Here is a 12,181-nt window from a genome sequence, read left to right on the forward strand (position 1 = left end):
GGCCCTTGAGGCCATCTGCATGTGGAATACAGGTGTATAGGGACTGGACGTCCATGGTGAAAATGAGGTGTTGAGGGGCCAGGGAATTGGAAGTCCTGGAGGAGCTGGAGGATGTGGGTGGTGCCATGGACGTAGGTAGGGAGTTCCTGGGCCAAAGGGGAGAAAATAGAGTCCAGATAGGTGGAGATGAGTTTGGTGGGGCAGGAACAGGCTGAGACGATGGGTCGACCAGAGCAGGCAGGTTTGTGGATTTTGGGAAGGAGATAGAAACGGGCCGTGCGGGGTTGGGGAACAATGAGGTTGGAGGCTGTGGGTGGGAGGTCCCCTGAGGTGATGAGGTCATGAATGTGTTGGAGATAATGGTTTGGTGCTCGGGTGTGGGGTCATGATCGAGGAGGCGGTAGGAGGTGGTGTCGGAGAGTTGGCGTCTGGCCTCGGCGATGTAGAGGTCAGTGCGCCATACTACCACTGCGCCACCCTTGTCTGCGGGTTTGATGGTGAGGTTGGGATTGGAGCGGAGGGAGCGGAGGGCTGCCCGTTCTTCAGGGGAGAGTTTGGAGTGGGTGAGAGGGGTGGAGAGTTTGAGCCGGTTAATGTCTCGACGGCAGTTAGAGATGAAGAGGTCGAGGGAAGGTAGGGGGCCTGGGGGTGGTGTCCAGGAGGAGGACTTGTGTTGGAGGCGGGTGAAGGGGTCAGTGGAGGGAGGGTTAGGTTCCCGGTTGAAAAAGTAGGCGTGGAGGCGAAGGCGGCGGAAAAACTCTTCTATGCCCAACCGTGACTGGTGTTCGTTGATGTGTGGTTGTAGGGGGACAAAGGTGAGCCCCTTACTAAGGACTGACCGTTCGTCCTCAGTTAGTGGAAGGTCTGGGGGAATGGTGAAGATGCGGCAGGGTTCAATGTGGCTGTCTTCTCTGGGGTAGCTGGCTGTGGAGGCTGTGGGCGGAGCGATGAGGTCGTTGGCCATGGGCGGGGTTCCGTCGGCATCGGCCGTGGGCGGGGCTCCATCGGCGTCGGCCGTGGGTGGGGTTCCGTCGCTGGTTGGAGGAGCGGGGTGGGCAGCAGCAGCTGCGGTGAGAGTGGTGTGTGATGTGTTGTAACTGGAAGTGGAGGCGGTGATTGCAGTAGCAGTCCTGGAAGTGGTGTGGCTGGCGGAGGCGGATGTGACATCATCGGTGGGGTCTCCGGCCGTGTCCTCATGGTCAATGGTGGGGGAGGGGCAGGGACAGACTCGGGATTTGGGAGGTGCAGGAATCCTCTTGTGGGTGGCAGGGCCCAGTGAGTTTGTTGTACTTACGATTTTTGGTGTCCAGTAAAGCTGAGTAAAACTGAGTGTCCAGTCTGTGGATCCTGCAGAGGATAAAAAACAGCAGAGGTCCTTTGCAGGTCTGGGAGAGGGAGGCTCTGAGCTGGGTAAGGCTGGATTGCAGGGTGTGGAGGTGCCGGCGCATGGCTGCGAGTGTCTGTTTCAGGACTCGCAGGGGGAAACGCTTCTGAAGGGTCTGGATATTCTGGGTGTAGAGGTGGTCACGGTTGGGGCCAAATTGGGAAGGCTGAAATGTAGACTGTAGTCCAATGGGAATGATCCGGTTCCATAGGCAGGTGCTGAGGAAGGTGATGTGGCTACGGTACCTGGTTTGCTTCAGGACATGGTCGAGCAGTTTCAAGGCTGAAGAGATTACAAGAGAGTTACACTGGGAGAGAGATTCCCTGAGGTTGGTCCGGAGGGAGGAGGGTAACTTCTTCAGGTTAGGCATCCCTGGAAGAAGCTTTGCAGTGAGGTTCAAATTGTAACAGTGATAATGGGAACTGCAGATGCTGGAGAATCCAAGATAATAAAATGTGAGGCTGGATGAACACAGCAGGCCCAGCAGCATCTCAGGAACACAAAAGCTGACGTTTCGGGCCTAGACCCTTCATCAGTGAGGGGGATGGGGTGAGGGTTCTGGAATAAATAGGGAGAGAGGGGGAGGCGGACCGAAGATGGAGAGAAAAGGAGATAGGTGGAGAGGAGAGTATAGGTGGGGAGGTGGGGAGGGGATAGGTCAGTCCAGGGAAGACGGACAGGTCAAGGAGGTGGGATGAGGTTAGTAGGTAGGAGATGGAGGTGCGGCTTGGGGTGAGAGGAAGGGATGGGTGAGAGGAAGAACAGGTTAGGGAGGCAGACACAGGTTGGACTGGTATTGGGATGCAGTGGGTGGAGGGGAAGAGCTGGGCTGGTTGTGTGGTGCAGTGGGGGGAGGGGACGAACTGGGCTGGTTTTGGAATGCGGTGGGGGGAAGGGGAGATTTTGAAGCTAGTGAATTCCACATTGATACCATTGGGCTGCAGGGTTTCCAAGTGGAATATGAGTTGCTGTTCCTGCAACTTTCGGGTGGCATCATTGTGGCACTGCAGTAGGCCCATGATGGATATGTCATCTAAAGAATGGGAGGGGGAGTGGAAATGGTTTGCGACTGGGATGACATGTCCATCATGGGCCTACTGCAGTGCCACAATGATGCCACCCGAAGGTTGCAGGAACAGCAGCTCATATTCCGCTTGGAAACCCTGCAGCCCAATGGTATAAATGTGGACTTCACCAGCTTCAAAATCTCCCCTTCCCCCCACCGCATCCCAAAACCAGCCCAGTTCGCCCCCTCCCCCCACTGCACCACACAACCAGCCCAGCTCTTCCCCTCCACCCACTGCATCCCAAAACCAGTCCAACCTGTCTCTGCCTCCCTCACCTGTTCTTCCTTTCACCCATCCCTTCCTTCCACCCCAAGCCGCACCTCCATGTCCTACCTACTAACCTCATCCCACCTCCTTGACCTGTCCGTCTTCCCTGGACTGACCTATCCCCTCCCTACCTCCCCAACTATAGTCTCCTCTCCACCTATCTCCTTTTCTCTCCATCTTCGGTCCGCCTCCCCCTCTCTCCCTATTTATTCCAGAACCCTCACCCCATCCCCCTCTCTGATGAAGCCTCTAGGCCCGAAACGTCAGCTTTTGTGCTCCTGAGATGCTGCTGGGCCTGCTGTGTTCATCCAGCCTCTCATTTTATTATCTTGGATTCTCCAGCATCTGCGGTTCCCATTATCACTCAGCCATACCAAATGTGATGCACCCAGATAGGATTCTTCCTATGGTGCATCAATAAAAATTGCTCAGAGTCATTCTGAACATGCTGAATTTCCTTTGCCTCCTAAGGAAGTAGAGATGTAGGTGCGTTGTTTTGACTATAGAGTACACATGGATGGATCAGGACAGATTGCTGGCTATATTTACTCTTAGGAACATGAAGCTCTTGACCGTGCAATTTGGACAGGAATACAGGAGGCATGGTTAGTAAGTTTGCAGATGACGCCACAATTGGTAGTATAGTCAAGAAGGTTATCTAAGATTACAAAGAGACCTTGATCATTTGGGTCAATGGGCTGAGGAGTGGCAGATGGAGTTTAATTTGCATAAATGTGAGGCATTGTAGTTTGGGAGAACAAACAAGGGAGAGGCACAATTAATAGTAGAGTCCTGGGTTGTGTTAAAGAACTCAGAGACCTAGGCGTTCAGGTACAAAATTCTTTAAAATTTATGTCACAGGTAGATAGGGTTGTAAAGAAGGCATTTAGCACTCTTGCCTTCATTGCTCGGACCTCTGAGTGTAGGAGTTGTGGTGTCATGTTGAGGTTATACAGTATGTTAACAAGGCCTCTTCTGGAATACTGTGTCCAGTTCTGGTTGTGCCGTTATACAATGGATGTTACTAAATCAGAGAGGGTTCAGAAAAGATTTACCAAGATGTTACTGGGAATGCAGGGCTTGAGATTTAAAAGCAAGCGAGAATTTTTTTCACTGGACCATAGGAGGTTTATAAAATCATGAGGGGCATAAATAAGTTGACTAGCAAGGATCTTTTCCGTAGAGTGGGTGAGTTCAAAACTAGGGAGCATATTTTTAAGGTAAGAAAAGAAAGTTTTACAAAGGACAGGAGGCCACCTTTTTCCACAGAGTAGGCTGTGCGTGTCAAATGAACTGCCAGAGAAAGTGATGGCTTCAGGTGCAGTTACAGTAGTTAAGACATTTGGATAAGTGCATGAATAGGCAAGTTTTGGAGGGATATGGACCAAATGCACGCAAGTAGGACTAGTTTAGTTTGGGGGCAGTGGTCAGCATGAACTAGTTGGATCGAAGGGTCTGTTTGCACACTGTATGACTCTGACCATCTCCACCTCAGCAGCATTGATACTGACAGGGGCATGTACTCCACTCCATTTCCTGAGTGAAGTTGACCAGCTCCTTTGTTTTGCTGACAGAGGGAGAGAGATTGTCTTTACACCATGCCACAATGGTCTCTATCTCTTTTCTTTACATGTCTCATTTTTTAAGATCCAACCCACTGTGGTGGTGTCATCAACAAACTTGTAAGTGGAGCTAAAGCAGAATTTTGCCCCACAGCTGTGAGTGTATAAGGAATATAGTAAGGGGCCAAGTATGCACCCTTGGGGATTATTGTAGCAGAGATATTGTTGCCTATTCTTACTGATTGCAATCTGCAGGTCAGGAAATTGAGGATCCTGTTACAGAGGTAGGAGTCCTAGGCCTCAGAGTTTGGGGATGAGTTTGGTTACATTACATGTTTGGTTACATAAGTAGGGTTACATTAGTTACTCTCCAGTCATAGGAACTGTTCCAGAGTGTATAGAATCTTGAAAGGTGGCCACTCTACATCCACTATTTCTCCAGCCACTCCCTCAAGTACTCTGGGATGTAGGTTATCAGGCCCCACGGATTTATCAGCCTTTAATCCCAACAGTGTCCTCAATCCTGATTTCCTTCAGTTCCTCCTTCTCACTTGAATACCTAATCAGTTATAGTATTTGCCAAAGCATGTAAGAGAGGATCCTTAAATACCAGAATTGGTACAGAGGTTCATTTCTAACAATGAGGGTAAGCTGTATTTTATAATCTACTTGACATCAGAATCATCTGTACCTGATAGTTAGATTCTAAGACTGAGTGTCTTTGTTATAAAGAACACAGAAAATTACAGCACAGGAACAGGCCCTTCGGCCCTCCAAGCCTGTGCCGACTGAGATCTTCTGTCTAACCTGTCATCTATTTTCTAAGGATCTGTGTCCATTTGCTCCCTGCCCATCCATGTACCTGTCCAGATATATCTTAAAAGACACTAACGTGTCTGCGTCTACCACTTCCGCTGGCAACGCATCCCAGGCACCCACCTCCCTCTGCGTAAAGAACTTTTCACGCATATCTCCCTTAAACTTTCCTCCTCTCACTTTGAACTCATGACCCCTAGTAATTCAGTTCCCCACTCTGGGATAAAGCTTCTTGCTATCCACCCTGTCTATACCCCTCATGATTTTATAGACCTCAATCAGGTCGTCCCCCCTCAATCCCCGTCATTCTAATGAAAATAATCCTAATCTACTCAACCTCTCTTCATAGCTAGCACCCTCCATACCAGGCAACATCCTGGTGAAACTCCTCTGCAACCTCTCCAAAGCGTCCACATCCTTTTGGTAATGTGGCGACCAGAACTGTACATAGTACTCTAAATGTGGCCAAACCAAAGTCTTATACAACTGTAATATGACCTGCCAACTCTTGTACTCAATACACCCTCCGATGAAGGAAAGAATGCCGTATGCCTTCTTGACCACCCTATTGACCTGTGTTGCCACCTTCAGGGCACAATGGACCTGAACACCCAGATCTCTCTGTTCCTCAATTTTCCCTAGGACTTTTCTGTTTACTGTATAGTTCCCCCTTGAATTAGATCTTCCAAAATGCATCACCTCGCATTTGCCCATATTGAACTCCATCTGCCATTTATCTGCCCAACTCTCCAATCTATCTATATTCTGCTGTAATCTCTGACAGTCCCCTTCACTATCTGCTACTCCACCAATCTTAGTGTCATCTGCAAACTTGCTAATCAGACCACCTACACCTTCCTCTAAATCATTTATGTATAACACAAACAACAGTGGTCCCAGCACAGATCCCTGTGGAACACCACTGGTCACAGGTCTCCAATTTGAGAAACTCCCTTCTACCACTACTCTCTGTCTCCTGTTGCCTAGCCAGTTTTTTATCCATCTAGCCAGCACACCCTGCACCCCATGTGACTTCACTTTCTCCATCAGCCTGCCATGGGGAACCTTATCAAATACCTTACTGAAGTCCATGTTAATGACATCTACATCCTTTCCCTCATCAATCAACTTTGTCACATCCTCAATGTACAATCAACTGGAAGAAAGAAAAGAATATAACTAAAATCTATTAAAAAGAAATAGAAATGCAAGGGTCAAGGGACTGTCTGAACCATCACCAAACAAATACCAAGTACAGTCAGACAGAAGGTTGGAAGAACACAGTAAGCCAGGCAGCATCTGGAGGAAAGGAGCAGTCAATGTTTCGGGTATTATCCTTCTTCAGGACTGGATGTAGGGATGGGGGAGCTGTAGAAAAAGGGCACGGGGAGGGGTGGAGGCAGAATGGTGGTTACAGGTGGTCACTGAAGGTATGTACGACCTGGTTGGTCAATGATTCCTCCATAAACTACTTCAATCTATTAAAAAGGAAAGGAGAGATTTTCAAACATCCAAAAGCCAAATGGCAATATCAAAATGAAGTTCAGAAAGGGTTTTTTTCCTCCATATATGTCTCATGCTTGTGGCAAGCTAAGATTTCGATAAGCTTCTCAAAAAAGAAACTTGAATTTCTATACTTGATAATTTGTGGGATAGCATTGTCCAGCCTTGAAAACGTGTAACTGCAATATGTGCACTATTTTCCTGACATCTCAAAATGTTGAAAATTTCCTCGCTACTGGGTCATAGATAAAAATCTGTCAGAACCTTTACACTCGATGAGCAAGAGCGTTAAGATCAAACTGTTAATACAGCACATTCCTCGCTCCTGGGTCATAGATAAAAATCTGTCAGAACCTTTACACTCGATGAGCAAGAGCGTTAAGATCAAGCTGTTAATACAGCACAGCAATTATACTTGCTGTAGATTTGAACCGTTTTCAAAAGACTGCGATGTTTTGGAGTGCTTCACAGCAGGTTCCTTCTGTCTGAAAGAAAACATTGCAAAATAAATCCGGAAGTCTGTTACAGAGAATTAGAAACTGAAGCATATTAAAAGGTCTGTTAAGTTTGACATCACCTGCTGGCTTTAAATATGAGAAGAGCATTTAAAGCAGCTGAGGTGTCATCTCTTAAGATTGTTGTGTGAATCCTGAATCACTTTACCAAATGTCTGAATTGTTTAACATTTACTCCAACTTTGCCCAACAGTCCACTCAGGATAGCCGGAAGCAGGATAACTTTTTCAAAGCAGGATAATTCCCAAGAATACAAATTTAAGGGGAAAACCAATGTTTTTAACAGAGAGGAGAGCTCTGATTGGTCAGCAGACACAACGGTTTAAGGATGAGGTTGCTGTAACAGATCTGCTCATTGTTTTGAAATAAGCAGAACTAAATAAGACACGTCAAGTAGGCAGCTATGTTAGTTTATAGAGATGAGGCTAAGGAGAAACAGCACATTAATCAATCACAAAATTTGTAATTGGTAACCATCAAAAATATAGGCCAGCTGCTCAATACTGAAAGTAAATAATGCAGTGAATGGTTTGCTGTATACAGAGTAAGTTGGCAGTGACTTGTGTAATATGCTTGGGGATAGGAGGCTGTAATTGGTTGCTAGTTGTAGAGGATAGAACAATTGAGGATTGGCCTTGAAGCATTACATTTGGACAGCTTTGTTAAGGCCAGGAGTGCATGTAAAAGGCAACTACTAAGTATGAAAAATTACATCGTGGCAATTTTAGTGAAGTGTTAAGTTTGGAGAATATATAGGAGAAAAATGTACAGAGTCTACTTATAATAAAGAGAAATCCAATAACAAGGTGGGCCATTGCAAATTAGTGAGGAGATGATAAGCAGCTGCACTGATTTGAAGATTCAGATTTGAGCCCCTAGGCTCTAGATGTCAGGATGAATGGAGAACTATGAAAGTGATTGAGGTGGAAGGTATTGAGGGCTAGAGAGGACATGGATATATCTGAGGCAATCACTGAGCAGATAAACAACTATAATTTTGATGTGCCTCCATTCATTTAGAAGGGAGTTTGCAAGGGTCTACATAAAATAGCTGGAGTTTCTTTCTCTGGGGTAGTGACGGAGTACAGGTTGGGAATGATCAAATAGATGAACAAGGTAGGTAGGGCATATAGGTTCAATCTCAGTTTGGGAGAGCAAACTGAGCCGTTGGCGAACAACCACTACCAAATCCATTATAAATATTAAAAATTCAAATGTGAGGTTAGGAGTATATTAGAAAATCTGGTATGATCCATTTTAATGCAGTCTGATATTAATGGCATGTTAGCTAATCATTTTGTCCTGTAATGAAATAAATGAGCGTGTTGTTTTGCAGTTCTGGGCAATGTTCCTGACATAATTATTTAGGCAGCCCTTTGCAAATGTCTCAAATTCTGCTTTTTTTAAAAGCCATGGCATTTGATTTATTATTTTAAACATCTTTTAATTTGACATTTTCATTTTGAGAAGATTTGTAGCTCGGGTTGAGGTTCTGGATGTGAGTTTGCTCGCTGAGCTGGAAGGTTAGTTTTCAGACGTTTCGTCACCCTTCTAGGTAACATCAGTGAGCCTCCGACGAAGCGCTGGTGTTATGTCCCGCTTTCTATTTATCTGTTTAGGTAAACAGATAAACAGAAAGCGGGACATAACACCAGCGCTTCATCGGAGGCTCACTGATTTTCATTTTGTCAGAGATTCATTTCTAAATGTAGTGTACATCCACCATTGTTTTTAGTTCAGAGAAGATTTAGAAGATGCTAGGTCTTGTAAAGAATTTATTTGTTTATGGTAGTGTTAATGCTCTTCCGGCCCAAGGCAATGGGGTAGTAAGTGAACAATAAGCACACCTCCTGAGCAGGTAAATTTTTGAACAGTGAAAATGGAGATGCAGAGCAAGTCAGATTACATTGTAAACAGGAAAAGAACAGTGCTGGTATTTTGGTTATCTGTACTCCTTCACCATTCAAAGGATATGCACTATAGCCATTACTTCATAGAATCTCAAAATTATTACGGCGCAAGAGGCTACCTGTTGCCTTTTTGTGTTTTGTGCTTTGTGCCATCTCTCCACAGGAGCGGTTTACCTGGTGTTACTCCTCAATCTTCTTGAACCTTCCTCCCTCTCTCACTTTTTATGAGTTGGTCAGAGGCCTAGGAATACTGTGGTAGGTAACTCACCACCTGACACCCCAAAGCCTGTCCACCATCTACAAAGCACAGGTCCAGAGTGACAGGATGCCTCTGTCCCAAATTTGGTGCATCTGTACTTTAGTTTAGGACCACCATACATTTGGCCTTTGTGCAAACCTTTCTGGCTCAAGTTCTCACTTCCATTTGTTTTGTTACCCACCTGAACAATATGAAATATGAGTTGTATATTTGAAGCTGCAATGAAATTTGCAGCATGCATGAGGTGACTGAATGCTGCAACAATTAATATTTACAATGTTGTGTTAATAGAACCGGTAAGACCTGTTGGAAGGAAATTCTCTCCTTTTTTATTAAAAGAAAAACCTTTTAGTAATTCTGAAAATTCAGTTTTGCCCTATTTTATTATGTTAAAGAATTGCGTATTTCTTTATTATGACTAGAAGGCCGGGGGTTAGATAAACCTCACTGCTGTTGTCTCAGAGGCACCATTGATGCAGAACATACTTTCTCACAGGAAGAGGCTGTGAGGGAGTGTTAGAGGTGAAGCAAGTGGACCAGGGTGTCCCGGAGAGAAAAGTCCCTGCAGAATCCAGACAAGGGAGAGACTTCTGAAGTTCTTATGGTTGAAGATTTTATTATTATGATTTTTAAAGTTTGGATTCAAACTAGAGATGCATGCAAAATAATCGAAATTGCTGGAAAAGGTCAGCAGGTTTGGCAGCATCTGTGGAAAAACATCAGAGTAAATGCTTCATGTCGAATGACCCATCCTCAGAAATGGTGGTAGTTAGGGAAATGGTTTATATTGCAGAAGATTGGGTGGAGGAAGGGGTAAGGAGTAAACGATAGGTGGGGATAGAGCCCAAAGAGGCAAAAGAATGGATAACAATCTGGCTAGGAGGGTGAATAGCTATTAATGGTGACCATTAGTGGCGAACAAGGGGTTTTGTGTATTAACAGACTATATGTGTGGGGATTGAAGTAAGGACATGGGAGAGCTCAAGCTCTAAATATATTGAACTTAATATCGAGTCCAGAAGGCTGTAGAGTCCCAAGCAGAAAATGAGGTGCCATTATTCTAGCTTATTCGAAGCTTTGCAAGACCGCTGCAGCAAGCCTGAGACAGATGTTGGCCAGGGAACAGGGTGATGTGTGGAAGTAACAGGCAACTGGAAGTTCATGGTCTTTTCTGTGGACAGAATGTAGGTGTTCTGCAAAACAGTTACCCAGTCTGTGCTTTGTTTTCCCCAATGTAGAGGACACCACATTGTGAGTAGCGCAGCTTCACCTGGAAGGTATGTTTGGGTCCTTGAATACTGAGGAGGGAGGAAGTAAACAGACATGTGTTACACCTTCAGCAGCTGCAGGGAAAGGTGGTGTGAGGCTATGGGGGAGTTTTCGGGGTGAAACAAGAGTTGGCCAGGGTGTCCAGGAGAGAACGGTCCCTGCGGAAAGCGGATGTCTGGAATTCTTTCAGTTTTTATAGAAATATATGCATGTTGGTATATTTTAGTGAAGGGTTTAAAATTAAAAGTTTAATTGTGATCATCTTTCTGGAACTATGATTTTATTATGTGGCAGAATGTAGGTGATTCCATCCTTTTGGGATGTTAATTGATATTTGTTTATATTTTAGGGGTTTATAACAGAAAATATTACAACCGTACAAGCATTAGTGAAACTACACCTGGAGTTTTGTGTTGAATTTTGATCATCTCATTTGAGGAGGGATATAGTTGTCTTAGAAGTGAGTCAAAGGAAGTTCAATAGATTTATTCAGAGGTGAGGGATTTGTCTTAAAAAGAGCAATTGAGCAGCTTAGGCCTATTCTATGTAGAGTTTAGAAAAATGAGGAGATCTAATTTAGCAATATAAAATGCTGTAGGGTTTTGACACAGTAGATATAGGAAAGATAGCTCCTCATTTGGGTAATCTAGAAAATAAATCATAGTTGTAGAATGAGTGTCTGCAGATTTAAAATGAATGAGAAATGACTTTTCTCAAGTGATCATGAAGCTGTGGAATTCACTATCCTGGGCCCTGTGTTGGAACATTGAGTAAATTTGAGGCAAGAGACATTTTTAAGTAGTTAATTGGCTGAAGGGCTATGGAGAGTAGATGGAAAAGTGGAGTTCTGAGATGAAATCAACCATGATTGTATCAAATGGTTAAATGAGCTGAACTGACAATTGCTCATGGTCCTTGGGTTCTTATTAGCCTTAGTACAGACCAAGATGTGCAAGTTTTTTTAAAATTTAGTTGAATTAAAGTGGAACAGTTTTTGGATCCAGTTCAAACACTAGTCTAATTAGCAACAGACACTAGTACTTCTTAGTGAGCTTTTTCAGAGCTGTTTGGGAAGTCAGTTACATCACTGAAAGTATAATTTGTGAAATTTCCAGGCCAGATGCCTCTGGTAAGTACTCTGCAGATTATTAAAAGACTAAGAAACTCTCAACTCCCAGTTGTCGGTCTGGAAAAAGGAACAGGACCTGAAAAGCAGCTACATCGAACCTACAGGTTGGGTAGAGAAGGAAAATTTCTCTGGATTTTGATTGAACTTTAAAGTGATGGTGTAGGGGAACAGATGGGATTTTGTTTTGCTGTATTTTGAAATCTTTCAGAATGTTGACAGCTTGGTTTAGTTTTCATTTCATTTACATAAACTTCTGTTTTACTGTTCAAACCAAATCTGCAACCTTATGTGCATTTGTTTTGGTGAAAGATCACCAAGTTAAATTAAGGAAAAGAAGTGATCTATCAAGCTGGATTTAATTCTGGGACTGATATTAGCTGGGCTCACAACAGTACCTCTCAATTACTGTGAGTCACATTCCTATTTTATTAGATTGAACTCCCAGTCAGTCCAATCCATAGAATTCTGATACCTTAAGACCAGAAGACAATGGAGCAGAA

Source organism: Stegostoma tigrinum, chromosome 17 (assembly GCF_030684315.1).
Source record: "Stegostoma tigrinum isolate sSteTig4 chromosome 17, sSteTig4.hap1, whole genome shotgun sequence".
Classification (NCBI taxonomy): Eukaryota; Metazoa; Chordata; class Chondrichthyes; order Orectolobiformes; family Stegostomatidae; genus Stegostoma; species Stegostoma tigrinum.